This window comes from Triturus cristatus, chromosome 1_2, assembly GCF_964204655.1.
Source record: "Triturus cristatus chromosome 1_2, aTriCri1.1, whole genome shotgun sequence".
NCBI classification, from domain to species: Eukaryota; Metazoa; Chordata; class Amphibia; order Caudata; family Salamandridae; genus Triturus; species Triturus cristatus.
In genome coordinates, this window is record NC_140580.1 from 985279510 (window position 1) to 985295865 (window position 16356).

Consider the following 16356-nt stretch of genomic DNA (forward strand, 5'->3'; position numbering starts at 1 on the left):
CTCCAATAGAGTCGGAAACAGCAGTTTTTTTGGCTTGCATTTTATTATACGCCGGGTCCTCTTCTACTTCTCCATCCGTGTTTTTGGGCCATTCTGCCTGAGGGACACCCTCCCTGGGGGGGAACGACCTCTAACTTGACCATGGGTTGTTTAACAACTGAAACATCAGTTGTTAAAACTGACATCCTGGTGTTCCCTTTTTTAAAAATAGGTTAATCCGGCGGGGTATTCTTAGGGATTAATGCATTTATATTTTCCTCTATGATGACGTGCAGATGATCACCCGATTAATGATCTTCTGGCTTGCTACAAGACACATTAACAAGCATAGGGCTATCTCTGGGCTGCATTAAGGAAGTAGCCCCTAAACCTTCCAAATTCCCCACCCTGATCACTACAACCATCCCCTTTGTACTAGTCTGACTAGCCTGAGATTTCACATCATTACATTTTCGTGCTTTTCCTAGACAACAGAATTAAGCTGCTGCACCCCCTTTTAAATCGGAGATAGTACACCCATTATATGATCAGAATGGGCAGTGGATTTAAAATTGACGAAAGAATCCACTCTAATGCATAAAATACATCCAAAGTTGCCCTCCCTATTTTCATTAAGATCCTCATTCATTGTGTGCCAAAAATCTTGTAACCTTTCATTTGAGGTCACTTCCAAATTCGATAATCTCAATGATCGCACAAGTGAAGCGCCCGAAGGAGTGCTACTGTACACGGCTGGCATGCGAGGACAGCTAACAAGATAGTCCGGTGACAGTCTCTGAGCTAATTCTGGAGCACCTGGCACACACTGCATTTTAAGTTTAGCCTCTAATTCTTGATTTTTTCCATATCACAGCAAGTGAGTGTAAAGTCCTCAAAATCCTCATGGTCAAAACTGTAATTATCAATCTGGGTTACTTGTGGGCTCACTTTAACTGGTAAGGAGCCTGGTGGTGGCTCTACGACTTTCAAGGGGCTAGTTAAAATTATGAAAATGTCACACATAAGCAATCTGAAACCTTGGCAGCTATGGCTAGGGACCACACTGTGTAATATTCTGCATATCTTATGCGTTTGTTTCGTTCCTCGTCTTTCCCCTTTCCTTCTTTCATTCTGTGTGTGTGGGCGTGGGGGGTGCCGCACGTCCCTGAATGTTGTGGAATCTGCAGTGGTGCTGGGACGGGGGACAGCGGCCTACACTACGGGCTGGACAAATAAGGTACGCGATTGCCTAGTAGTATGGTCCGGCCGTAAGGTCACGTGCGACCTCGGCCCATTTATTATATACCCCCGTGACAGCGCGCGGTCACGAGGGGTGCGTGCGTACGCCTAAACGCGTAGAGGCCGTGTGGCCCTCTACATCCCTCCAAACCTTTAGCCTGCCAAACAACCAGCGGAACCCCAATCTGTAGAACCAAAAGAAAGAGAGAGAGAGAGACAGAGAGAGAGAGAGAGAGATAGAATGAAAGAATTATCGCATATGTGTCCAAAGTCTTCAGTGCGCCCTTGGCCCAGGCCCCATCGGCATCTCCCAGCTGCCGTCCACTCGACAGGCGTAGTACTTCAGTTTTTGACTGGGAGCTGGGTTCGGCCTTAGCTGGTACCTTTGACTCCGAACCCTTGGCTCTTGGGGTATAGGCATCTCGCTGCCAGGAGGCCCCTCAGGGCCGGGCTCTTCCAAGACTTCACCGTGACTGGGGTTCCTCGGACATTCACCGTCTTCCCCGGGCTGCGGCATTCCTGGGATATCCAGCCCTGCGACCCCCGCTTCCTGACTGCGCCGATGGTCGGCTGCCCCCTGGTCATCACCATCTTCCGGGTCACCTGAACCCCTAGGCGTGTTGCTCGGTATCACCCTGAACCAGGATACATTCCTCACGATAGTGTGTCGCCCCCTCTGTGCTGTGATCATCGTCCCCTGCACCTGGGTTACTACCCAGCTTTCCAGTTCGTAGGGTGTGCGGAACTTCCAGCCGGGGTGCCGGTCCTTTAGGATAACTTTCGACCCCACTTGAATGTTCGGGACTCTGGCCCCGCGCTGCACCGTGGCCTTGTCGTTAGTCTGTTGGCGCCTTTGCTGTGTCCGCACCGGGTCTCTGTCCAGGGGCATCCAGGTAACCGCTTCGGGGATGAGATCCCGCGGATGGCGTTTCAGGAGGAGGGTTGCGAGGGCACACCCGGTCGTTGCGTGCGGCGTTTGCCGATAAGCGAACAGGAACTGGTGGAGGCATGTTTCCAGATCTTGGTGTTGATCGACCCCTATGCGCATGGCCCTGTTAAGGGTCCTCATGAAGCGCTGCACCTCTCCGTTGGCCTGCGGCCACTGGGGCGTGATTCGCCGGTGCTTGACCCATCTGCGCAGTAGAAAGTCCTGAAACTCCTGCCCTTGGAAGGGCGGGCCATTGTCTGACTTCATCTTTTCCGGCAGGCCAAACGTTGCGAACACCTTTTCCAGGGCAGGTTGTACCTGCGTGAACCCCGTGGACGATACCAGTTCGACCACCGGAAACTTGGTGCACGAATCCATGATGACCATCGTGTGCCGCCCATCTGGAAAACTGCCGAAGTCGATGCTCACCTTCGTCCAGGGCGTGTCGCAGGGTTCCTCGGTGATCACCGGTGCAGGGACAGGGTCAGCCCCTGTTATCGTGCACGAGTGGCATGTCCGCACTTCCTCATCGACTAGTCTATCCATGCCCGGGAAATATACTTTGGACCGGAGCCTCGCCTTCGTCTTCCCAGCTCCTTGGTGGCCCTGATGTGCTATGGCTACTAACCGCCTCTGGAGGTCATGTGGGACTACAATGTTCTGGCCTCTCAGTACCAGGCCTGACTCTCCCACGCTCAGCTCGTGCCGCACCTTCCACAGCTGTTTTCTTGCGTTCTGCTCATCTTCCACCAGTCCGGCCACTCCGTCCAGGAACCTGTGCCAACGACCCGTGGCAAGAGCGTCCTTAACTCGCTGAAGCGTGGTATCTTGTTCCGTGGCCTCGCACATCTCCGCCTAGGTGATCACCAGCGGGCACACGTCTTCTTCCACCATCTGTACGAAAGCCTCTGTCCGTATGCTGTCGTCCGACGGGGCTCGCTCGTCCCCTGGCGGTGGGTGTCTTGACAGGAAATCCGCCGGGTTGTTGGCGCCCAGGCAAAAGATCAGTTGGAATGAATAGGCTTGCAGCTGCACCGCCCACCTTTCGATCCTCGGTGGTGCCAGTCTATTTGATCCACTGAAAAGTGGCACCAAAGGCTTGTGGTCAGTTATGACTTTGAACGGGTGACCGAATATATAGATGAAAGTGCTGGCAGGCCCAGCGGATGGCCAGGGCCTCGCGCTCTATCTGTGCATATCGCGTTTCAGTTGGCGACAGCGCCCGACTGGCGTACGACACGGGCATGTACACTCCTGGCCTGGCTTCCTGCAGCAGTACCGCACCTAGCCCCACCGGGCTGGCGTCCACCACCAACTCTGTGTTCCGTCCTGGGTGGAAATACGCCATTGTTGTTTGGTCTAGGAGCGCCTTCTTCACCTCTTGGAACACCGCGCCCTCCCGTGGTGTCCAAGCCCATGGCGTCCCGGCCTTTGTCAGCTGTCTCAGGGGCTCTGCCAGCATGGCAAGATTTGGCAGAAACCGGCCGCAGTATGTTGCCATGCCAAGAAAGCTCCTTATTGCCGTGGGACTTTGAGGCACGGGCGCATTCCAGATTGCTGCCGCCTTCCGAGGGTCCACCTTCAGCCCCTCCCTGGAGAACACATACCCGAAGAAGTCGATCGAGCTCTGATAGAATGCACACTTCTTCTTGTGCAGTGTGAGACCACAGTCCACCAAGCGCTGCAGTGTCGCCCAAAGTCTGGCGTGATGTTCTTCCAGGCTTTTGGAGTAGATGAGAATGCTGAAAAACCTCTGCCGCCGACGACACCCCAAAGCTGAGCCGGGTGTACCTTCTCAACCCCACGTGCATCGAGAAGGTGGTAATGTACCTGCTCTCTGGGGCCAACTCTAGTTGGTGGTAGCCCGTGTTGAGGTCCAATTTTGAAAACCACTGTGCCCCGTTCAAGTCTGCAACGATGTCGTCCATCGTCGGGGTCACATGCCGCTCCCTTCTGATGGCTTGATTGGGAAGTCGCATGTCCACACACAGGCGAATCGCAATCGGTTGTTTGGGTTTAGGTGCCATCACTAGTGGGGACACCCATGGTGTGGGCCCCGACACCTTTTCGATGACGCCTAAGTCCTCCAGTGCTTGTAGCTCCTTCTCCACCAACGGGCGGATGTGCAGCGGTATCCTTCTGTGTCGGAGGGCTCTTGGTTGTACGCTCCTATCTATGTGTAGTTTTACCTGTAGGTTCTTCAACTTCCCTAACCCCATGAAGAACTGGGGAAAGTCTTTCAAAATGTCCTCTGCATGGATGTCATGCACTTGTTTGGCGAACAACATTAGCTTGAGGTCTTCCGCAGTATGGCATCCCACGAGCGTGCCTGTTCCACCCTCCGTGACATGGAACGTCGCCGTCAGCGTGTGCGCGCCACTGGACACTTCTACCTCTATCATGCCCCGCAGGGGTAGTGGCTCCGTGCCCCCGTATGTGAAGATCCTGGTTTTGCTCGGGGCGAGCCTTGGCTTTGGTTGTAGCCTGTCAAACTGGTGTGAATCCATGACATTCACGGACGCTCCGGTGTCTATCAGTGCTTGTACTGGCGATCCATTGACCAGGATGTGGCACATGGGCGGTGGGCGCCTCTTCTTTCCCCCACGTCCTGAGAAGGAGATGACGAAGACGTCGTCATCGTCTTCATAGTACGCCGTCTCCGGAGCTTAGTCTGGTTGCCCTCCAGACTCCCTGTCCTCTAGCTTGAGGTGCTTCAGGCTTCCTGGGCGCCCGTGTGGAGCACCGCCACGTGCTCTGCCTCCTCGCCCTCTACACACGCTGGCATAGTGGTTGGCTTTCCCACACTTCGCACATGCCTGCCCTCTCGCGGGGCACCTCTCCTGGTCTCCGTGGTCGAAACCGCAGTAGCCGCACCTGCTGTGGGGCCTTGGCCCGGTACCCCCTTCGTGGTGCCCCTCCGGGGCGCCTCTGTATGGCCTCCACTACTTCTTCCTTGATCCGCACTGGCTTGGGTGCCGCCGCCCCCGACGTATTCCGCAGCCTCACGATTCCATTTCTTCTGCACGTTTGTCCGAGAGTTCGTGTGAGCGTGCTAGGATCAGAATCTCATCCAGTGAGATACCTGGTTGCCGCAGGATAAGGCGCCTCAGTGACACGGCCTTGCATCCGGCGATTAGCTGCGCCCTGATCTCGTCATTGTGGTCAATGCCAGTACACGTGGCCGCCAGTTTCCGGAGCCTCGCGTAGTACTTGTCATTGTCTCCGTCCCCCCCTTGGCGAGCCTGCCGCAGTTTGAATCGTTCGTAATCCGGATTCATTTGGGGATCAAAGTATTTGTTGAGGGCTGTGATCGCGGCATCGTAGTCATCATCCTGTTCGGTAGTGACTCGAACAGCTCGTAGAGCTCATCGCCTCCAAAGTGCATGAGGAGGGACCTCTTCACCTTGCCGTCGTTTTCTCGCGTCCCTGTAAAATAGTGGTTGAGGCGGCCTACCCAACGCTTCCACCGTGACGCCGCAGTGGCCGGGTCCGCCAACTGACTGAAGGGTGGCAGGGGCGTCACCGAGGCGTGCGAGAAGACTGGTGGGGGTCGCTTGGTCATCCGCCATGCCGTCGCTCTATGCGTCACTGCCTCGCACCACCAGACACCGTGAGGGGAAGGATTCTGTAGCAGGCGGGCGTAGACTCTCGCACTCTTGCCGAGTCTCTGTGAGTGCCTTGTTAATTCTTGACTGTGTCCCCACGAGAGGCGCTGCTCCCTTCTTCTCGCTGTCCCCAGTTCTTTTTTTTTCTCTTTTGGCCGCTGCCGGTGCTTCTTGCTGTTATTCAAGTCCCTTTTTTTGGGGGGGGGAGGGATTTATTTCCAAGCTGGAGCAGGTGAATATGATCGGGCTGATGGCACACACACCGCCTCCTCTGGAAGCTCCGACTCGCGCTGGAGACGCGCAATCCGCAGGAAACACCTCGGCCGCTGCACGGCCGATCGGATCGCGGCAGCTTCTTTAACGCGCACCGCGTACAGCGGGCATGCGCGCGCACTCCTCCAGGCAAGCACGAGGGGCACTGCAGCAGGGGTCCGCATCCCACCCTCGTTGCCAGTGTAGTGGTGCTGGGACAGGGACAGCGGCCTACACTACGGGCTGGACAAATAAGGTACGCGACTGCCTAGTAGTATGGTGCGGCCGTAAGGTCACGTGCGACCTCGGCCCATTTATTATATACCCCCGTGACCGCGCCCGGTCACGAGGGGTGCGTGCGTACGTCTAAACGCGTAGAGGCCGTGTGGCCCTCTACAGAATCGAATGTTAAGGGAATTTAAAGTGGTGGGGAACGTTAACGGTTTTCAGTGTAGATTCGTGTGGCGTTAATAAAGAATATGAAGTTACCTTGTCTCTTCATTTCGAAAGCTGTCACGGGGGTCTCACAGTGAGGCGGGAGTATTCAATACTAAATTAAGGATCGGGACAAGGAACGTAAATGAGCAAGTAATGTAAAGTTGGCATCCCCAAAGACACAGTGTGTTTGGAGCGAATGGATGAAAACCATGAAGGATATACTAGCGTATGGCTCGAAAGCACACAATTTAGAAGTGCTCCAGGAGCACCATCCGCCCTATATAATACGAGGACGCCACGTCGAAGACAGGAAACCCGCCATCACCCAGGCACTCCGTCAACTCTGCACCAACCCTTCACTGTTACCGCTGTTACTTCCCGCAACCCGAGGTTTATTCTCCCCTCCGGACCCGTGGGTGGAGCAACAAGGGCCAACTTGATGAGGCTGAAACTTTGACCTATCGACTGTCACTGCCACGTCTATGACTGACTCCTTGAATGGCATCTGAGTCCAGCTCCCGCAGTGTTTCGAGTGAAAGCCACAACCCTGTGAAAAACGCTTATGCTGTCGGACAGTGACAGTGTTTACACATCGTAGAGGCATGTGCGGGCCTGACAGCCAATCAACACTCAGAATTCTGTGCTGCGCTCTATGATTGGCTGGAGACCGACAATACTCCAATCGTAGATCCTCGTACAAAGTAGGAGTTTCTCCTAGTGTCTATCAAATACCGAATTATGTCCAGCTTAGGTATTGGCTACCAAGCGACCCGGAAGTACTGAAAATACACACAAATCTCCTCCGTATATGGATCGGTGACAGGCGACGGATGTTGAATTGAATTGACTGTCAGCCGGAGTAAGTAGTGATTAAATGGGGTTACTTTAATCCCCGGTGGACTGTGTCTTCTTCTTAGGTTTTAGCTGCTTTGGGATCTCGAGGATGGAACTGGTTATTGCTACATTAAGTTATTTATGATGTTATCGCTGACCTAATAGTGTCTCTCTAGGAAGCCGGCGCACTAATTGTAGTGAGCAATAGCAGGTAATGTTCAAAGTGATAACTCTGCCCATACAGCCGCCTTTGTGACTTTAGATCTAGGTGATAAGAATGCATTAAAAGATATCCATGCCTCATGCTCGAAAAAAATGTACGCTTCCTCGTTTTATAAAGCAAATAACTAGTAAACTGCCATACTTTTTTAAAAATAGTCTAGCCTTAATTGAAATAGGGCCAAGTTGGGCAAGTATTTCAGTGATCCAAGATACTTTTAACAACTTTGACATGTTGCGAACTGTGGTAACGTCAATCATTTGCCCACTTGGAACCCGTGTATTTCCCTTTCATCGTCAAAATAGCTAACACTAGTGTGGTTTGCAGCAACTCTAAACGCGTACTAATACTGAAATTTAGACGTGCTCAAGAAAAAATTTATCTGATTTCGACAAAAAAAAAACAGTAGTTTAGCAATAATTAACATTGTTTCCATGATTCCAATAGGCGTTGGGTATCTAGCATTGACAGTGGACCACTCTAACAGCACTGCTGCCTTCCTGCCAGTCAACTTGACTGAAGAGACTAGAGGCACAACACGTCAGTAGCCTTGACACTCCACGTTTCTTCGTACTGTCCAAACTATCCCAGCTGCAGCAGCAGCTCTTTCCGGTAGGTACTGCAGCAAAGGGCGTAGGTGGCACTGCATTTCTAAAGGGGACAGGGGCCGCTTTTGGTACGTTTTCAGTTGCATTACACCCATGTTTCTTTGTGTGAATTGTGCTTACTAAATACGATTTTTAGGCCCTTCTTTGCTTGGGTAAATCCGTCTGCTCGCATAAACTAATCACATGCTAGATTTACTGGAAGGTTTCTCTTTTAATGTCAATCCACTTTACCAAATTCTATGTCAGGACAGGAGGCTCCGATTATGCTTTCTCATTTCTTTATTAGAAATGCTCAGCAGCCAATTAGAAGAACCGTTAGAAAACGAAAAAACTACAGTACCCATGAACACCAGGGTACCACGTGAACAACCATAGAGTCTCACATATAAAAGGTAGTGTAGGTGAAAGTACGTCCTCTTTCTTTGCTGCTCCGCAGCCAGTTAAGTGCTTTTTGTTTATCTATATAGCTTTTGTGCTTTGTTGCTTTGTTACTTTGTAGCGGTACTTTACGTATTCTACTTTGAAGCGCATGCTGTGTCCCTCGTGCTCGCTCGGTGCTTTTTGTGTGCCTCGCGCGGTACGGGGGCTGGAGGACTCGTGCGCGAGCTCCTCTTTTTCATTACTAACGAGGCGGCCATTAGCGCGCATGCGCGGCGGCCATTTTATTTGTTTATCTTCCGTGTTTCCACACGGAGATTACTATTGAGCCGGTTGTTTCTACAACGCTGCCCACAGCCTCATTTTCTTCAGCCCCATCGACGCCCTTAGCATTTTACAGGCATAGGGCTGCACAATAACGCATGGGCTCTGCCTAGAGTGACATTTTCAGCAAGCCTCCCTCCACAATTTATTATATATACAGGGTCAGGTTTTTACCTTTCCTTCTAGCTTGCTGTGGGGTTCGTCACTCCCCCTGCATTGTGCCTTTGGCATTAATATATATTTCAGTGTCATCTTGTGGGCATTAATATCACAGTACTGTGTAATAATGGAAGAATATCTGGATGACGATGACTACTCATACGAGGATGACGAATCTAGTTTTCTAGAGCAGGATTTGGTGTAAGCTTTGGACAAAGGGGTGCAACATTCCGTTAATAAAGCACTTGTCCAGTCTATCAATCCTTTAAATCGTCATTTGACGTTCTACGCCAAACACCAGGGTTGGTTGCCTTCTTCCCGTTTGTCAAAATCTCCAGCTAATCCGCATAGCTCAGATTTTTAAAAGATTGGCTAAATCTTTAGCCTCAGAAAAGGCTTCCTCCTTGCCATCGGTGGGTGCTTCTGCCTCCTCTGGACTTCTGTCGGACACTGAAGGTACTCATTCCTCTCCTTCAGATCAGGATGTTCCACTGCCACGCAAGAAGTCTCGTAAGGAGCATTATGTTGATGCTCCTACTCATCCTCCGGTCCTTACCTTCGAACCTTCTGAAATTTATCATCCTCACTCATCTTCCTGGCTTCCTTCTCCTGCGGTGGCCGAATATGTTCAAGCACACATTCGGCAGCCCTTTGAGAAGGATGTCAGGGCTCGCCTTAGGTCTGAGTGTCCTCGCCCGGATCTTGCTGATCACCTAGCGGACACTCCGGAGATTGATCCTACAATGCTCTCATATCTTAAAAAATTCGCAAAGGATCCGAAGAAGGGTCTTGACAGATCCTGGCGCTCCTGTCAGGACAAAATGCTAGATTTACTAGGTCCACTCACCAAGATTTTGGATCTTTGGTTTCAGGCCAAGGAATCTTCCTCTCTCGTGGATCCTGACGACCTTATCGAGTGGTCTCAGAGGGCTATTTGCCAGTTAGGTAACGCTAACTGTGCAATTTCGAGCGAGCGTCGTCGCTCAATTCTTCTGAAAATAGATCCGAAGTTGGCGGAACTTTCCACTTCCGAATCTGGTCCTGTAGCTCAGGGTCTGTTATTCGGCCAGCCTTTTCTTAAGGAACTTACCAAGTTTGTTGCGACCTTCAGCGGCCTTGATAAAGCCTAGGCTTCAATAAAACGTGCACTTCGTCTGGTTTTTGCCAGGGCCGGACGACATAGGGGACACTCGTTCGGCCGTGGCTCTCATCATCCCTCCCAGAGGGGTGGTCAGGAGCCTGGATACAACTCCCGCTCACACTTCTATCCTTCCCGCAAAGGGAGAGGTCAATTTCGTAAAGGCCGTTCCGGTGGAAACCAAGGTGCCTACCACGATTCAAACACCTCAGGTGAGTTTGATTCCTTTTTCCGATGTGGTTCTGGGGGGCAGAATCCGATTTTTTTTTTTTTTATTTTTTTTTTTTTTTTTCTTTTTTTTTTTCTACACAACTGGCATCTAATCTCCAACGATGCTTGGGTACTGCAAACTGTTCAGCGTTACAGATTAGAGTTTTATCAGTCCCTCCATCAATCCCTCCCTCCAAGCCCCTTAGTTTTCTCTCTTCAAGACCAAGGGTTTATCTCGGCAGAGATCGAGTCTCTTCTCAAAAAAGGGGCAATCATTCAAACTATTCCCCCATCCCCATGGGTTCATCAGCACTATCTTTCTGGTTCAGAAAAAAGGGGGCGGCTTTCGTCTGGTGCTCAATTTGAAGGATTTCAACGGAGGTGTCGTTTACAGACACTTCAAAATGGAGGGAATCCATCTATTGTGCGATCTTCGCGAAGGGGATTGGATGGTGCGGCTCGACCTCAAGGATGCGTACCTCTCGATTCCCGAGCCTCATCGCCGGTTCCTTCAATTCAGTTGGCTGGGAACTTGGTACGAATACACGGTTCTCCCGTTCGGCCTCTCGTCAGCACCTTGGTGCTTCGCGAAACTTCTGAGGCCCGTCGTGGAATGTCTGCATGCTCTGGGTGTCCGCTTAATAATATATCTGGACGACCTTCTTATCATGGCGGACAGTCCCCTCACAGTCTTGACGCATCTGGAGTGGTCTATCGACCTTTTACAATCTCTGGGTTTTCTCGTGAATCCTCAGAAATCTGTCTTGATCCCTACACAGGTGATAGATTTTCTGGGTTTCCAGGTGAATTCCCTTTCCTGTCAACTTCTCTTACCCAATCAAAAGATTCGGTACATCAAGAGGGAATTGATGTCGGTTCTTTCCAGACAGACTGAGTCGTTGAGATCGTTAGCACGTGTTGTCGGTCTATTGGTGTCCTCCATCCAAGCAATTTTCCCGGGTCCTCTGCATTACAGGGCACTTCAACGGTTGAAGATTCGTCATCTCCAAAAAGGTCTTCGCTATTCCGATCTGATTCCTCTTTCCGAGGATGCGAAGAGAGAGATGCAATGGTGGTTAGACCACATGGAGGCCTGGAATGGGCGAGCCCTGTTCGGTTCCTCTCCGGATCTGGTCATAGAATCCGATGCCAGTCTATGGGGTTGGGGAGCCCGGTGTGGTCCCGTCTCGACCGGGGGTCGGTGGTCCTCCCAGGAATTGTCCCTTCACATAAACTGCCTGGAACTCCTGGCGGGTTCCTTTGCGATCCGGTGTTTTTCCCCTCTTCAGTCCAATTGTTGCATTCTTCTCCGCATGGACAATGTTTCAGCGGTCCGGTATGTCAACAAGTTAGGGGGAACGAGATCCAAGATTTTGGCGGAGATCGCCAAAGATTTTTGGCACTTCTGTCTTCAACAGAAGATCACTGTTATTGCCGAATATCTTCCCGGCTGCCACAATCAGACTGCGGACTGGAACTCTCACCATCTTCGCGACTTCAGCGACTGGCGACTTCATCCTCGCATTCTCCTTCGGACCTGGGGTCAATGTCGGTTCGATCTGTTCGCTTCTCGCCTAAACACTCAGCTCCCTCTGTTTTTCAGCTGGAGGCCGGATCCGAAAGCCCTAGCCACGGATGCGTTTCTTCAGACTTGGCCGTCGGCTCTGTGTTACGCCTTTCCCCCGTTCATGATGATTCCCAGGGTCCTGGCTTACACGAAACGTTTTCAAACAGATTTAATTCTGATTGCTCCTCTGTGGAGGGCTCAAGCGTGGTTCCCGGTTCTTTTGGAGATGTGTTGCGCGGTGCCATTCCTTCTTCCCCAGAAGTGGAATCTTTTGTTGGATCCCCTCGGCAATCCGCATCCCCTAGTTCTATCGGGCAATCTCCTTCTGTTAGCGTGGCGAATTTCGGGGATCGCTGGTCGCTCTCAGGCCTTTCACGCGATGCTTCCAAGTTCATCAGTGAAGCCTGGTCTCCCAGTACTCCCAAACGATATAGAGCCTCATGGAAACGATGGTGTGATTGGTGTATTCAGCGGGAAGCTGATCCCGCTTCAGCGGATGTGTCTCTGATTGATTATTAATTTTCTAGCCTCTCTCGCTTCCTCTGGTTTGGCTTATCGCACGGTCAACAACTTCCGTTCCGCCATCTCAGCGGCTCATGTTCATATCGATGGTAAGCCTGCGGGTGAGCATCCCTTGATTTCCAAATTGCTTAAGGGCATTCGTTTGTCGAATCCTCCGTGTCCTAAATATGTCTCGCTTTGGGATGTCTCCATTGTTTTAACATTTTTGGAAGCTTGGCCTTCTAATTCATTGCTTTCCCGTAAGCAACTCTCAGCCATACTGACTATGCTGTTATGTCTTGTTTCTTGCAAACGAGTGTCTGATGTGCGTGCGTTGGACTTGGCAGGTCGCAGTTTTACACCTGAGGGTGTCACTTTTCTTCTTTCAAACGCACCAAAACGGCTACTACTTCTATTACCTATCCTTCCTTTCCTCATCATCCCAACCTTTGCGTTGTTCAATGTGTCAAGGATTATGAGGTATGTACTGCCCCTTTACGTTCAGATAAACAGGGTCAGTTACTTATTGCTTTGCAGAAACCTTTTCGTCCTGTTACCCCTGCTACTTTAGCTCGCTGGGTTAGATGGCTCTTGTCTGAGGCTGGCATTGATGTTTCCATTTTTGGTGCTCATTCGGCTCGTGGGGCTATGGCCTCTAAAGCGTTCTCGATGGGTGTTTCATTATTGGACATCATGAAAACCGCAGATTGGTCTTCTGACTCTGTGTTCAAAACATTTTATTACAAACCTATCGAACCTATTGCTTCTGTAGAGATGGATCAGCTTTGAACAAGCATAATCGGAGCCTCCTGTCCTGACATAGAATTAAAAATTTGCAAACATTCGTGACAAGAATTTTCAATTCTATTAAGGACAAGGAGGCGAGGATTATCCCACCCAAGGTCAATGTTTATTCTCATGTTTTTGCATTCAACTGTTATACTTGCATATGATTTATGTTTGATGCAATTCTTTGGCTTCTCTCTTTCCCCCCCCCCCCCCCCCCCCTTCTTGTTGATTTCACTCTCTTTATTGGATGAGTATTACGGCTGTATATTTCTTTTCAGGTTCTGACCCAAAATAGCGGTCCTTCTGTTCCACCTGCTTACTCTGTTTTGATGCTCTACTGCTTCCTGTGATCTGTGGTTGCTGAGTTGTATCTCGTCCGGGTGATCGCTGGCTGTTGCTGATGGATTCTTTTACCTGGCATTCATCGTTTTTTCATTGGACTTCCTGTTTCCTGTGAACTGTTCCTCACCAAAGAAAGAGGACGTACTTTCACCTACACTACCTTTTATATGTGAGACTCTATGGTTGTTGACGTGGTACCCTGGTGTTCATGGGTACTGTAGTTTTTTCGTTTTCTAACGGTTCTTCTAATTGGCTGCTGAGCATTTCTAATAAAGAAATGAGAAAGCATAATCCTCGCCTCCTTGTCCTTAATAGAATTGAAAATTCTTGTCACAAATGTTTGCAAATTTTTAATTATCAGGGGTCATTAGCCTTATTATGACAAACATTTACACGCACATTGATAGAAAGCTTCAAAACAATTACCACATTTAAGTCGTGTGTTAACAGAAGGAGGCGAGGTGGAGGAAGGAATAGAGACAGAGGGATCAGACAGAAAGCATTGATAAAGAGGCATGCATGCTATTTTCGACCATCAGATAATTCAGTTGGGTGCACAAGTTTAAAAGTCGCAGTCTCTCCAAAAACAGCGAAAAGAAGATTGTAAGAAACTCCTCAGCTTGGGAGACCACAAGCAAAGAGCTAAAGCTCATGAAAACATCAACATATTGTATTGTTACACTGTTGCGCATTATTCTGAGGGTGGGACAGTGAATCCATTAAACAGTCAATAGATGAGGCAAACATAATTCTATTTCAGTAGCAATTGTTTGAATATTTGTTGGTCAGTCTGAAAATCCAAATCGGGTTTGTCATCCAGTAGGTTGATGTTGCCAACCATAAATGTTAGTGCTCTATTTAACAAAAATAAAGTAACACCCTTTTGTGCTAGCATTAGACACACAAAAAAACCATTAAAGCAACTAAACTAGCAGACATTAGATTGTGTTTATTAAATCCAGGTTTTGATAAACCTGTTTGAGATTTGTGTTTTTCTGACTTGTAGAAAGCTATTCTGAGAGGAGGATTGTAAGGAAGTAATTATTTTCAGTTCACCCATTTAGATTCACACAACATCCACCACATGCATGTAAGGACTGCTCTAATCCTCCTGGACCTCTCTGCAGCATTTGATAAGCAGCATTTGATACGGTTAATCATTATGTGACAGTCAAACGGCTGGAGACCGTGGGAATAAACGGTGCTGCCTTAACTATACTCTCTTTGTTTCTCTCACGTGGAGAACAGACTGTTGTATTCGAAGGGCACACCTCTAATCTGTTTTCTCTCCCTTGAGGGGTGCCTCAAGGATTGTCGTTTTTTACAGCGTTATTAAACATCTACGTCACCCACTTGGCAAGACTTGTTTGATCTCATGGTTTCTCTGCCATTCCCTATGCGGATGATAAACAGATATTTGGATCAATTATATCTGATGCAAATAATGTGGCCAGACAATTTAACAACTGTTTGGTGCACATCACCAGCTGGATGCATGAGAACTATCTTAATGTTAAAAACAGAGGTGATACTTTTTGGGAAGGATGTCTCCTTCTGGAATGACTCCTAGTGACCTGTTGATTCCAGCCCCAGTCTGTAAAGGGGAAAAAATCCCGGGTTCATGTTCGACAACCAGTTTTGTTTCTCCAAACAGATCAACCATATTACATTTTAGTGTTTTTATCTTTAAAAGATACCCAAAAAAATCTTTCCCTTGATTCCATTTGATATGCAAAAACGGTAATAGTTGCTTTGATTCTGTCCAAGATAGATTATTGCAAAGCTCTCTATCTAGGAATCCACAACAACTTCAATCAAAGCTTCAGTCTCTGCAGAACTCAGGAGCTCGGCTGCTATTAAAAATCCCCAAATTCGGCCCCATATCTAACCGCATCAAGGGCCTTCATTGGTTGCCAGTTCAAGACGGTCAAATTCAAGGCATTGTGTACAAGGCATTGAACGGGCTTTGTCCCCAGGCTTAACGGAAATGTTTGTCTGATATGTCCCTCAACGTTATCTAAGATCTTCTGAGCTACTATCGGCTTAAACGTGTTGACCTTATGCACTAGATGTGTAGGATTGCCAACTCCTCCTATAACATTGCCCTATTTTTAACCCTATCCCCATCCCCTTTTTACCCTCATTAAATACACTTTTTGGGGCAGGATATAATTTTAATTCACCCACAAGCCATTTCTGTTCTAGTAAAGACGGTTTACCTCCAGAAAGGGGGATTTTCCACCTGGAGAACGGGACACTCAGGTGAAATAAGACCCTATGATGATGCTACCCAGAGAAATCATCCTAGCGAAGAATAAATATAGCACTTCTGAGGTTAAACACGTGGATGAGGGTCCTCAATTGAGTCCTCCACAATTTTCCAGAACCTATATACATTCTTTTGATATTTTTTTGATCCGAGGTTCACTATATTTGATTTATTCTAACCTGAAGGTGTGTCGATAGTTGTTGTGGCTCTCGCTACTAGTTAGCACCTGTTCTTGCATCGCTTACATTTGTTGGGTTCCTCCTATTTCAGATCCTTGACTTCGATAGTTAATCGCCTTCCTCCGTTTGTGCTTGTGTAATGCTCTTGGTACCTTTTGGGTTGCTTGTCCCTCTCTCTCTGCCATGGGTATTCAACTCCTCCTTTTTTTGTCCAGTTGCCCAGGCGAAATCGTTATTTCTGGCCCACAAATTAAAAGTAACCAGCGAGAAGAGTTCAGAACACCCACTTGCACAAAGCAATTCCTGCCTGTCAATTTGGAGACGCCAGGTTCAAACCTAAGTTGTTAATTCTCAAGATGTGGAAGTCAAAAGGCAACAGACAAGCTATTGTGCTCAT

The 16356-nt window shown here is 49.2% G+C and overlaps 1 protein-coding gene across 4 annotated transcripts in view; it reads left to right on the forward strand.

Annotated features, from left to right (window-relative positions):
• The first annotated feature begins 7161 nt into the window (after positions 1–7161).
• The window catches only part of FBXW5 (F-box and WD repeat domain containing 5), a 178494-nt gene continuing 169299 nt past the window's right edge, over positions 7162–16356 (forward strand). The window contains exons 1-2 of one of the 4 annotated variants that reach the window (XM_085610897.1): positions 7171–7300; positions 7943–8107. The gene's annotated coding sequence lies outside the window, so the exon portion shown is untranslated. Of the gene's footprint in view, positions 7487–7942; positions 8108–16356 lie in introns of all 4 variants that reach the window. The other 3 variants (XM_085610913.1, XM_085610905.1, XM_085610920.1) reach the window with 3 other exon arrangements.